The sequence below is a fragment of the Macaca nemestrina genome, chromosome 3 (genome assembly GCF_043159975.1).
Source record: "Macaca nemestrina isolate mMacNem1 chromosome 3, mMacNem.hap1, whole genome shotgun sequence".
NCBI lineage: Eukaryota > Metazoa > Chordata > Mammalia > Primates > Cercopithecidae > Macaca > Macaca nemestrina.
Window position 1 is genome coordinate 179,654,295 of NC_092127.1, and position 12,465 is coordinate 179,666,759.

The window sequence follows — 12,465 nt, forward strand, 5'->3', positions numbered from 1 at the left end:
GTTCTTGGATATTTAGTGACCTCTCCATTTCTGGATTTCTTCAACATCTTTTGAAAGATTGCAGAGTTTTTAAATTAAAGATTCTTCTTAGTGTTTTTGCGTTATTTTGGGCCTTTGTTAATTTCTTTATTTGTAATTCATCACTTTCCAAATTTAATTAAACATAAAAGATTTTCTGCTTGTTTACTTGGGCTTTTTAAATTTGCTTTCAATAAAATCATTTTAGAGATTTCCAAATGGTCTGACCAAGATGGAGCTAGAAGATAATAACAGTATCTTTTAAATGGTCTTAACTCCTTTTTCAGTTTGCCATTTGAGTTCTACTATTAACTCTACTTTGAAGTGAAAGGCAAGAAATATTATTTTAAAGACAGGAAATACTTCTGAGTCTTTGGAGTAGCATTTTAACATGTTATTAAAACATCTTTTTAGTGCAGATTTTTTTTTCCCTGAAAATATCCCAAATGCAGTCATTTTTAGGGATCCTGGATATGGATGGCATTAGTATTCCTGGTACTTTAAATCTTTTGCTTAGTTTGAGGAACATATGCATGTTGATCATCTTGCTAAAACATAAAGAATTCTTTTAATATCCTTATGGTAACTAATTTATTGTCTTTCCCAACTTATGCTTTTTGAGATGGTGCTAATGATAAATATAAGCTATTACTATTGAGAATATCACTACCTGGGATAATGATGATGATTGATATCATCAGTTGTGATTGAGCACTAAACCTTTTTTATGCTCTATCTCATTTAATGCCAAAACAATATTAAGAGGTAGGTACTGTTTAATAGGTAGGAACAGTGAAGCTCAGAGAAGTTAAATACCATGATTTTTAACTGTATGCTGAACATTTGAGTCATCCAGAAGAAGTTCAAAAAATGAACAGTGTTCTGTGTGAGGAGCACCTAGATTCTTTTAAGTACTAAATAGAAAACACTTCCCATTATCCACTAGTTCGCAGACTAGGATTAGAATTACTTTATTTGAATTAAGCAGACTAGAGAGGAACTATGAGGAATATTCTATATTTCTCATAGGTTTCTATTTTCTGTTCATGTGGCTTCTGAACAATTTCAGTGATTAATTCCCTTGTAGCGCTTAATAATAGATAGGTTGTAGGAATGCCACTGGCATTAAACCCTCTCAAGACTGGAAGAAGCATATTGCTTAAATACAGCTCAAGCAATTCATTGTATTTAGAAGCTAGTCAAAAATACTCTTTTAGGGTTGAATAAGTCAAATGCAAAGAGAAGGATGTTCTAGGACAAAGATGAACTTTTAACTAATTTTGTATATTCTTTACTTTAGAAATGTTTAAAAATTGAATTCCTTCTAGAGGTTAACACTAAAATTAAGTAGAGTGCTGGAGTAGAATGGAAATCTCCATAACAGGGACTTTGTTTTGTTTATTGCAGAATCTCAGCAACTAGGACAGTACCTGCATCTTAGGTCCTGAGTTAATATTTCTTGGGTGAATAAGTGACTACTAAGATAAACTCTACCTAGCTATCTTTCAGTTTCTCCAAATATTCAGTAGTATTAGTACTTCATTTGTTCTGTTTTGAAGAAGTAAATTATTTTGTACATACATATAGTTACCTTTCTCTGCTTTGTACTTAAAGTATTACTGGGTATAGTTTGAGTATCAGTTTGTTTGGAATGTTGATAAACGTAGGCATATAGCTATAAAATGCCTTGTCCACAGGTATTCTCATGAAATGTAAACTAAGTTATTTTGACCTTTAGCTACAGATTCTTTAATCACCTGAAATGTTTAAGTCACTGGCTTATGATTCAGGAAGATGTCTCATCTTTTATTTTTAAATTGAAGGCTGCTGGACTTGACTAAATTGGACAGATAATATGTACGTAGTAGCTGAACGAATCCTACTGCTATCTGTATAACAAAGTCATCCTTCATCAAAATGTAATGTTTTTCCTGCTTTAATACCCACACATGCTTAGTATTCACGTACCCACAATTCTGTGTTTTTTTCCTGAAGACCTTCTTGATGAATTTGATGCCGTTAGTTGAAAGCTTCTATGAACGAACTCTTTTCCCTTAAGTTAATTGATAGCCAGGTTTTATATTAACAACTTTTTTTTTCCCATACCTTTTGGGAACACAGGCCCTTTTTCTTTCAAACTGTTGTTTTGTTTTGTACTCTAGCATGATATAAATACTAGTATGGTTCACTGACCAGTTGGGTTATGATTGATGATAAAGTAATTGATTTCTTAAAAACAGGTAGTGTTAATCTTTTAGATTGCTTTTCTCTAAGTGCAGACATCCTTGATTGACTATGTAAATTTAACATGATTCATTCAGGCCTTAAGTATTTCTTATATAAGTGTTCCTTTGTGATGTCATTGTGGTCATACTTTGAATTTCTCTTATATAGATTGTCCTTTTGGAACTCTCAGGGAATTTTAAGTGTCGTAAAATAACTGATATACCATTACAAGCTGCATTCAGAGGTGTTCATGAAAAGATTTTTCTCCTTTTCTTACCAGGTATCTGTAAGATAGTAAACAAATTCTGAGAACACACTTAAAATTAGAACCAGATTAAAGACTTTTTACATTTCTGATAAAAATCTCCCTTTTACTTGCGAGTCCATCCGTAGAAGGAATTAAAGGAAATCTACCAGTTCATCCATCATCACCCAGATTCTCATCTCCCTTTGGCTTTTTAATTCCGTAATTTGACCCAGTCTCCTACCCCTTTACAATCACCCAAATTCTTTCTACTTTGTCTTCTGGAACTTCTGGTCTTCCATCAACAGAATCCCTCAGTCTCTTCTCTGAGTGTTCTTCTTTCTTTATTGCTCTAATTGAAACCTGTGTGTTCATAAAGGATGCTTTTGTAGCCTTCTCACTTGCTGATTGTTTTTAATTCCTTACTTTGTGTAACATAAGGAGGTAACTGGCAGGCAGCCTCCAAAATCTTTATATCTGCCCTGCTTGCTCAAAACCATGACCTTCTTTGAAGCCATGACATTAAAGTAATCCATCTACATTATCGTCTTTACCAGGCTTTTTGCTTTCTTCCTCCCAAATACTATTCCCATCATAGCTCATGTTGACTTCAAATTCTATGTAGCTGATACATCTAACACCCTGGCCTCTCCATTACTTGATCTCTTCATTTCCAACATTCTTTTCCTTTATTCTACTCTAGCCACCTTTTCCCACATTCCTATACCTTTATCACCTCCCAAGTCTAATATTACCTATCCCTTTCTTTGACTACCATCTTATCCCAATACTCTCATTCCACTATTTATTTTTTATTTATTGTATTGATACATAATATTTATACATATTTACAGGATACATGTGATATTTTGATACGTGCATGAAATGTGTAATAACAAATTAGGGTATTTAGAATATCCATCACCTCAAATAGTTATTTTTGTGTTGAGAACATTTCACATCTTTGCTTCTATTTTGAAAAATACAATATATTGTTATTAACTGTAGTCACCCTACTGTACCATCAGACACTAAAACTTGTTCCTTCTAGTTAACTGTGTAGATATGTACCCAACCTCTTCATCCCCTCCCACCCTTGCCAGCCTGTGATAAATATCATTTTACTCTCTACCTCTATGGAGGTCAGCATTTTCTTAAGCTCCCACATATGAATGAGAACATGTGATATATGTCTTTTTGTGCCTTTCTTATTTCATTTAGCATAATGGCTGTCTAGTTCCATCCATTTTGCTGCAAATGGCAGGATTTTATTCTTTTTATGGCTGAATAGTATTTCATTATGTAGATATACCACATTTCCTTTATCCATTCGTAGACATTTAGGTTGAGGCTGGGCGCGGTGGCTTACGCCCGTAATCCCAGCACTTTGGGAGGCCGAGGCAGGCGGATCATGAGGTCAGGAGATCAAGACCATCCTGGCTAACACAATGAAACCCTGTCTCTACTAAAAATACAAAAAATTAGCCGGGCGTAGTGGCGGGCGCCTGTAGTCCCAGCTACTCAGGAGGCTGAGACAGGAGAATGGCGTGAATCCAGGAGGCAGAGTTTGCAGTGAGCCGAGATCGCGCCACTGCACTCCAGCCTGGGTGATAGAGCGAGACTCTGTCTCAAAAACAAAAACAAAAAAAACAAAAACAAAGACATTTAGGTTGAATTCGTAAGTTGGCTATTGTGAATAGTACTGCAGTAAACATGGGGATGCAGGTATCTCTTTGATATACTGATTTCCTTTTATTTGGGTAGATACCCAGTAGTGGGGTTGCTGGATTGTATGGTAGTTCTATTTTTAGTTTTTTGAGAAACTTCTGTACTATTTTCTATAGTGGCTGTACAATGTACACTCCCAGAAACTGTAAAAAGAGTTCCCTTTCCCCTTCATATAAGCCAGCATTTGTTATTATTTGTCTTTTTTAATAATACCCAGTCTAACTGAGGTAAAATGATGTCTCATTGTGGTTTTGAATTGCATTTATTTCCCTGATGAGTAGTGATGTTGAACATTTTTTTTCATATGCCTGTTGTCCATTTGTATGCTTTCTTTTAAGAAATGTCTATTCAGGTCCTTTGCCCACTTTTTAATGGGATTATTTGTGCAGGTATCCAATTTATTTTTTCACCTCATTGCAGCCTTCAATCTGTAGAACACACCACTTTCACTCTTGAGTACCTCCTCATGATTTCACTTCTCTCTGTACTCAGTTCAGATACTGTGCTTGATAACCATGATCATTTTTCATGTAAAATCTTAACTCCCTTTCCTCTCTTTGCCTTTGTCATGTTTGACACTCAGAATCTTATCTGTGTTTTAATTCACTTCTCATTTACTACACGCTTATTTACTACACGCTTATTCTGTAATCGCTGAACTTGACAAGAGGAAAATATCCAATCATGCTGTTTTTCTAGGTCTCCTTTATCTAGTCGATTTCCTCTCTTACGGGTAGTTATTTTCTCTCTCTCTCCTCAAACCTCCACCAACTAAAAATTCTCTTTCCTTTTTGTAGAATAGTCACCTTCTATTATACTGTATACTAGTTTTATTTTTTGTTTGTTATCTGTTGCCTTCTGCTAGAATATAAGCACCATGAGGAACTGAATTTTTGTTAACTAGTATATTTCAAAAACTAGCACACAGTAGGTATTTATAATAATATTTGTTATTGTCCATACTTTTGCCACCTCCACTTTCCACCTTCCCTTCTCTTTTCAATCCATCCTAGTTAGACTTTCTTTCCTACCACTCTGCTGAAATTGTTTTATCAATTTCACTGATAATTCCATTTTGTCTATTCAAAGGAATGCCAGTCATTTCTCATCTTAGCCTTTCAGCATCATTTGATAGAGCTGATCACTTTCTTGGTTTCTGGAAAATTATACCCTTCGGATTTTTTTTGCCTTTCTCACAAATTGGTTCTTTCACATGATCCTTGCTGGTTTTCTTCTTCTTGACCTTTAAACGTTGAAGAGCCCTAAGAATTAGTCCTCAGCTGTCTTCTCTTCTTGATATACATTCACTCACTTGATGACCTCACTCAGTCCTATGGCTTTAATTATCATATGTGTGCTGATAATAACTACATAGTCAATCTAATCCTGACCTTTCTTCCCGCTTTACCAACTCTTAAATATCTAACTGCCTAGTTGATATTCTTCACTACAGTGGCTAATAGGCATCCCACAATGACCAGTCTAAAACAGAATACTTGATTTTAGTCTATTCCCCTTCCCCAGTTTTTTCCATCTTTGTGAAAGGTATCACTTGTGACTCAGTTGGTCAAGCCAAAAGGCCAGGAGCCTTCTTTGATTTCTCAGTATCTTTTACAGCCCACATGCAACCTATTATCAAGTCTCTACCTTCAAATCTATTCTAAATTTCACCATGTCTCATCATTTCCATTGCTACCACCTTAATCTGAGGCCCATCTGGTCTGGTTATACTACTAAAGAGCCTTCTAACTAGTCCTTTTGTTTCTACTTCTCCCCCGTCTTACCTATTCAGCTTTCTATGTAGAAAGAAAAATGATGTTTCTAAAGCCTCAACCAGATCATTATTCTTCTGTCCAAAAGCATTTAGTGGCTTTACATGTCATTTAGAATAAAATCTCTCAAGGACTCTATGTGGTCTGGTTCTGCCTATTCCTTGACCACATCTTATTATTCATTCTTTTGAATACTTACTGGCTTTTTGCTTTTCCTCAAATGTGCTAACCTTATTTTCTTCTCAGGATCTTTACACTTGCTGTTACCTCTGTCTGGAATCCTGTTTCTACCAGTGCACTTTGCTAATTTCTTCATATCATCAAATATTGCCTCTCTCCTGACCCTGCACTGCCCTCACCACCGTATTGATAATTCATCTCAGTCACTCTTTCACGTTATGTTATGTTATGTTATGTTATGTTATGTTATGTTATGTAATGTAATGTAATTTTTGAGACAGAGTCTCGCTCTGTCACCCAGGCTGGAGTGCAGTGGCCGGATCTCGGCTCACTGCAAGCTCTGCCTCCCAGGTTCACGCCATTCTCCTGCCTCAGCCTCCCGAGTAGCTGGTATTACAGGTGCCCACCACCATGCCCAGCTAATTTTTTGTATTTTTTGTAGAGATCAGGTTTCACCGTGTTAGCCAGGATGGTCCCAATCTCCTGAACTCGTGATCTGCCCGCTTCAGCCTCCCAAAGTGCTAGGATTACGGGCATGAGCCACCGTGCCCAGCCCTCATGTTATATTTTTAAAGTCTCCTTGACTCCTTTTCAAATCTTCTTATCTGCCACTTCTGGCATGTAAGAACAAATTAGGCAGGGATTTTGTGTTTTGTTGTATCCCTAGCACCTAGAATAGTACCTGGCACCATTAACACTCAATAAGTTAATTGAGTGCATTTAAACATTTTAGAAAAGAAATGTTTTCAGAATCAAAATCAATGCTTTAAAATCATGATGGCCTTTCAATGGTTTTTAAAAAATGTAACTCACAGCTGCAGTATGCTAGACCTTTAGATAAACATCATGAGTGAGTCCTGGCAGATGACAAGTAAGTGCTTATATTCTAAGATGTTCTAGGGATCCACCAGAAATACTGAAAATATAAGTGATTCTATATTCCTTTCAGAAATGTTTAGTCATTATTCATTTAGTGGTTTGTTTTTTTTGTTTGTTTGTTTTTTGTTTTTTTTTTTTTTTTGAGGCGGAGTCTCGCTCTGTCGCCCAGGCTGGAGTGCAGTGGCGCGATCTCGGCTCACTGCAAGCTCCGCCTCCCGGGTTCACGCCATTCTCCTGCCTCAGCCTCCCGAGTAGCTGGGACTACAGGCGCCCACAACCACGCCCGGCTAATTTTTTGTATTTTTAGTAGAGACGGGGTTTCACCGTGGTCTCGATCTCCTGACCTTGTGATCCGCCCGCCTCGGCCTCCCAAAGTGCTGGGATTACAGGCGTGAGCCATCATTTAGTGGTTTTGTACATCCCTAATATCCTTTGGGGTAAATGTTTAAATTTGAGGGGAACAGATGCAGGCGGAGTTGTGGAGAAAAGGGAAGAATTATACACTGCTGGTGGGAGTGTAAATTAGCTTAGGCATTGTGGGAAGCAGTGTGGCAATTCCTCAAAGAGCTAAAAACAGAACTACCATTCAACCAAGCAATCCCATTGCTGGGTGTATGCCCAAAGGATTATAAACTATTCTACCATAAAGACCCATGCATACATATGTTCATTGCAGCACTGTTTGCAGTAGCAAAGGCTTGGAATCAACCTAAATGCCCATCAGTGGTAGACTGGATAAAGAAAATGTGGTGCATATATACCATAGGATACTATGCAGCCATGAAAAAGAATGAGATCATGTGCTCTGCAGCAACATGGATGGAGCCAGAGGCCATTATCTCTAGTAAACTAATGCAGGAACAGAAAAAAAAAAAAGTATCACTTATAAGTGGGATCTAAAATAATAAGAAGTAATGGCACAAAGAGGAGAACCATAGACACTGGGGCCTACTTGAGGGAGGAGGATGGGAGGCAGGTGATAGGAGGGAGAGGATCAGGAAAAATAACTGTTGGGTATTATGCTTAGTACATGAGTGTTGAAATGGTCTATGTGCCAAACCCCCATGACATGAGTTTGCCTGTAATAACAGACATGCACATGTACCCCTGAACGTAAAATAAAAGTTTTTAAAGATTGTTTTGAGGGGAAATAAATGGTTTTTTAAATTTATCTTTATATAATTTGTTAGTTTTTCTAAATAATTTCTTTGTGTATTCTAATTCATTACAGTAGGTGAGAATGCAGACCTGATCATCAAAAGAGATGTAATTCTATTGGGGGCCCTATTTTTTGAATTACCATCTGTCTTTAGGTAATGCTTCTTCCCTGTGCTGTCTCTAATATGGCAGTCAGTAAAATTAGCCTGTATTTAATATATAGCAATCTGTATGTGCTGTTCAAAATTCTTTATATTTAAGTACTTAATGGGAAGAAGCACTTTTATGTGGAAGTAACAGAAGAACTAATATGTGCTATATGACTGGCTGGTATTACAGTATCTTCAGTAAGCCTTTTTAATGATATTTCTCCCAGTTTTCTTGAGTAACTCATGAATTCACCAACTGTATCATCACCTGTATAGAATGCTACTAATTTAGTTCTTTCTTTTCCCCAGTTGTGACTTTTCCCCCAAGCACAACTAGCATGTTGGGCTTTATAAAACATATTTCTGGTCCATGACTAGTTTATTAATTTAAGAAAGATTTACTAAGCTCCTACTACATGCCAGGTACTGCTCTAGTGAACAAAAGAAAAAATATCCCTGTCTTCATGGACCTTTATGTTCTAGTGAAGAGAGGCCGATAATAAACAAGTAAATTATACCTGTGATTGAATGTGTATATACACACACCCAAACCTTTCACATGCTGGTTGTATATGAATATAGATAAGTGCCATGGAGACAAAGTGGAAAGAGGGACATAAAGCATGGAGATGGTGATTACATTTTTATAAATGGTAATCAGATGACATTTGAGCAGAGATGTAAAAAAAGTTGAGGTAGCAAGCAATAGAGATCTTAGGAGAAATATATTTCAGGAATTAATAGCAATTTTGAGAAATTATGGATTTGGCATGTGGTAGGTGATTGCCATTCCCATTCTTCAGTTTTATATAATGTTTGTTTTTCTCTAAAGAACAATCTAAAATTGTAGCATTGTAAAGCAGGAAGGGGGGGAGTTAGAGATTGTCTGTGTTTCTTTGCATACAGAGAAATAGTAACTTCACCAATGAACATGTACTGTGGTGTAAACAAATAATGAAATGTTAGATAATTAATGATCGTCAATAGCACTTAGCAAAATAAATAAGACAAGTTTTTAAATGTCCGATTAATGGATTATAGAGTTGGTTGTGTGAAATATGGTGGTTAAAAAAAGAAATAGGCCGGGCGCGGTGGCTCAAGCCTGTAATCCCAGCACTTTGGGAGGCCGAGACGGGCGGATCACAAGGTCAGGAGATCGAGACCATCCTGGTTAACACGGTGAAACCCCGTCTCTACTAAAAAATACAAAAAACTAGCCGGCCGAGGTGGCGGACGCCTGTAGTCCCAGCTACTCGGGAGGTGGAGGCAGTAGAATGGCATGAACCCGGGAGGCGGAGCTTGCAGTGAGCTGAGATCCGACCACTGCACTCCAGCCTGGGTGACAGCGCGAGACTCCGTCTCAAAAAAAAAAAAAAAAAAAAGAAATAGGAGCTTTAGCTCCCATTACTGTTTGGTAGTGAATTAAGCCAGAGTGAACTGGTGAAGTAGTGAAGTAGATGCCCGAGGTTCATCCTTGTCTGAATCCATGGAAGTAACTCTGAACCATCAACTGAAGCAATAGACAAAGCAACTGGATGAAAAAACTCCTCAGAATGAATAAACTGTTTAAAGTTACTTCACTTGCACTTTTTCAGCTCCTGGTCACCCAATACTTTATTTGTAGTTTAATTTTTTAATGTGATGAGTCTTCTCCAGTCATGATCAAACTCACTTGTAACAACGAACATTTTATTTGTGTGGTCTAAATTTTTTTTTTTTTAAGATTCGGTGTCAAGTATTTGTGACTCCTTTTTCTTTGCTTGACTAGTGATGAGCATCAAGTGGAAAGATTTTTTCAGTTATAAACTTCAACATTTCTACTGTCCATTTCATTAAATTCAGCCTCCTTTAGCAAGATGTAAGACTTTTTGCTTTACAGTCAACATTTCCGTTAACTCCTGGAAGTTAGCAAAATATGTACTAGATTCTTCCATACTCCATTCATTGTTTGCGGTGATACTTTCCGCCAAGCCTGATTGGCTAATAGTATCATCTTATCAAAACTCTTTCATAAATCCTACATTAAAGAAGTGTTAAATGTATTAGCACCCCACATCAGATATTCATCATCAATATACTTGAAGTGTGTGATACGTCCTTTGTCTGTAGGCTGCGTTAATGACATTCAATTGGAAGGCAAAAGAGTCCATTTAAATATTCCCTTCAGAAATAATGTTAACCAGAAAGAGATGTACATAAGCCTGTTCTATTATCAGAAGTGCCTTGTTTAAGATTTTCTTTCTCCATATGTTCCTTGATGAATAATAAAGAATGATTCTGTACAACATCATGAATACGTTTATACCCAAGTTTTATGATTTGAACACCATAAAATAAGCATTCCTTCCTTTAATGAATTCCATTAATGAATTCCTTTAATGAATTCCATTCATTCCTTCCTTTAATTCCTTCCATATGTTCCTTGATGAATAATAAAGAATGATTCTGTACAACATCATGAATACCTTTATACCCAAGCTTTATGATTTGAACACCATAAAATAAGCATTCCTTCCTTTAACATTACCTTAAGGGTTCTTGAGTTTTTCAAGTGGTATACCAAAAAAGGTTTTAGCTTAATATCATCTTTACACTTTCCACTTAAAAAGTAATGATGAGCTGTCTTTGACATCTTGATGTTCTAATGCTGTTCTTATCTAAAAAAAAAAAAATTGAGGTGGAATTTTTCCCCCATAAAAGCTCTAGTTCATCAGGATTAAAAATGTGCATAGTGGTTTAAACACATTTGTCAATAGTGTAGTTTTTCACATTCAACAAGGAGTGTTGCTACATCCTCACTGTCAGCAGAAACTACTCACTGAACTGTGATCCTCAAATTATGTAGTTTGTACAGTTCTTAAGTTTCTCAGACCCTTCTGTACGTCCTTTAAAACTCAACTCTTTCACTGAATTATTGCCTTCTTCATCTGAGGTACACTATAAATACAGTGTGATTGTTAGAGAATTTAAGAAATAGATTTTATGGAATTAAAAGAAGTATAAATTCAACTTGAAGTAAGAGTTAGTAGAAGAAAGTATTGTTTCTAGTACAGGCTTTACAATAGCAATAACAGTTGAGCAGAATTCCCTCAGTAGAAGAAAGCAAAGGAAAATGGATAGCTCCTGTATCAGGGTGCTTGATTTAAAGTTACTAACTTTGGCCATGTTAAGGAAAAGGGGATTATTGGGAGACTATTCAGGGCTCTCATAATATCTAGAGGCTAGAGGGCCAAGGTTGGCAAATAAGAATCCAAGAATACAAAGGAACCACAGCCAAGGACACATTATAATAAACAAGTCTGCATGACCTCAGGTTTATGCTCCCATAACGTGTTCGTTTTTTGAAGTCCTGAGAGGATTCATTTAATTGGCCCATTCTAAGACATCTCTCTGCCCACCCTTAGCACCACTGAGAAGGAGAGGAGGGATCTGGCCCCTTCCACATCGATTGTACATGTAGTCAAAGGATGAGAATAGCACTCTGGAAAATGAATATGCCCAAACAGACCAGGTGTATAAAAAGCATAAGATTCTAGAGTTGTCAGGTGAAGTGTGTATGCTTTTTATAATGGTACTCTCTACCTACTAGCTAAATCCTAGAAAAGGGGGAATTAGGGTACTAAAAATAGGAGACTTGGTTGCTGGACAGTACACACACACAAAACCAGATGTTCATTAAACCCCTTAATTTGCCAAAAACAAGGACATATTCTCAGCCCTTAGGCTGCTTAGACCCTACAGTATTTGACTTTGTTGATCACTCCTCTCTTTTTTGGAAACTCTCTTTCCTTTGGCTTTCACTGTACCATTTTCTTTTAGTTGTCTTTACTCCTCTGAAAATTGGTTCCCATTTTCTCCCTTTTTTTTTTTTCCTTTGATATAAAGAGGAAGGTATAAGTCGGGTAAGGTAGATTTTCTTATTCTTTGTTTCATCCCTTAAATGTTATTCTCTTAAGGCTCAATTCTCATCCTCCTTTTAATTTTATGCATTCTCCCTGGACAACCTTAAGCTTCAGGTTCTCACATCCTCGTGATAGACAATCCGCATTGCTGGTCATGATTTTTCAAGTTCATATTCCTGGCTGCTTCTAGGATATCTACTTCCAGATGC

General features: G+C 36.8%; 1 protein-coding gene across 18 annotated transcripts in view; it reads left to right on the forward strand.

Moving 5' to 3' along the window:
* The window catches only part of LOC105487875 (ligand dependent nuclear receptor corepressor like), a 296,771-nt gene that overhangs the window by 179,097 nt on the left and 105,209 nt on the right, over window positions 1-12,465 (forward strand). Inside the window, exon 1 of one of the 18 annotated variants that reach the window (XM_024794757.2) lies at window positions 1-12,465. This exon is cut by the window's right edge and continues 32,719 nt beyond it. The exons of the other annotated variants lie outside the window; for them this stretch is intronic. The gene's annotated coding sequence lies outside the window, so the exon portion shown is untranslated. 18 annotated transcript variants of the gene reach the window in all.